Source organism: Morone saxatilis, unplaced genomic scaffold (genome assembly GCF_004916995.1).
Source record: "Morone saxatilis isolate NCDOM2014 unplaced genomic scaffold, NCSU_SB_2.0 Contig22, whole genome shotgun sequence".
NCBI lineage: Eukaryota > Metazoa > Chordata > Actinopteri > Moronidae > Morone > Morone saxatilis.
Genome location: NW_023339785.1, coordinates 817188 through 817734, shown reverse-complemented (window position 1 = coordinate 817734; position 547 = coordinate 817188).

Below are 547 nucleotides of genomic sequence, written 5' to 3'. Positions count from 1 at the left end.
TGTTGGGTAGTAACTGATTGCATGTAATTAAAAAATAATCAACCATAATCAGCCCAGATTACGTTTGGAAAAAAATCTATTCAAATCAGTTTTATTGGTATGTGTTATGTTATCCCAGGACACTTTTCACATAGAGCAGGTCTAGACTGTACTCCATATGAAATTATTCAGAGACTCAACAGTTCCCACCATGAGCAAGCACTTGGCGATAGAGGCAAGGACAAATTTCCTTTTTGAGTGGCAGAAACTTCAAGCAGACCCTGCGCTCTAAGTGGGTGGTCGTCTGCCTCGACCAGTTGGGGTGAGAGAGACACTGTAATTAGATAATAGCTACATTGAGAGGATTACTTGATTGCATTTTTGATTACATCTTTAAAATATGGCAATTGTAAAAAATGATGAAACTGCTTTTCATAATATCCAATGCTCTCTTTAAACTCTGGACACTGCATATCTTGATAGGGAAACGGGGTCAATCTCATGTTCTTCCATTGTGCCATACACATGACCACATAGCTTCTGATTGGTTGACAGACTCAACCCAAGG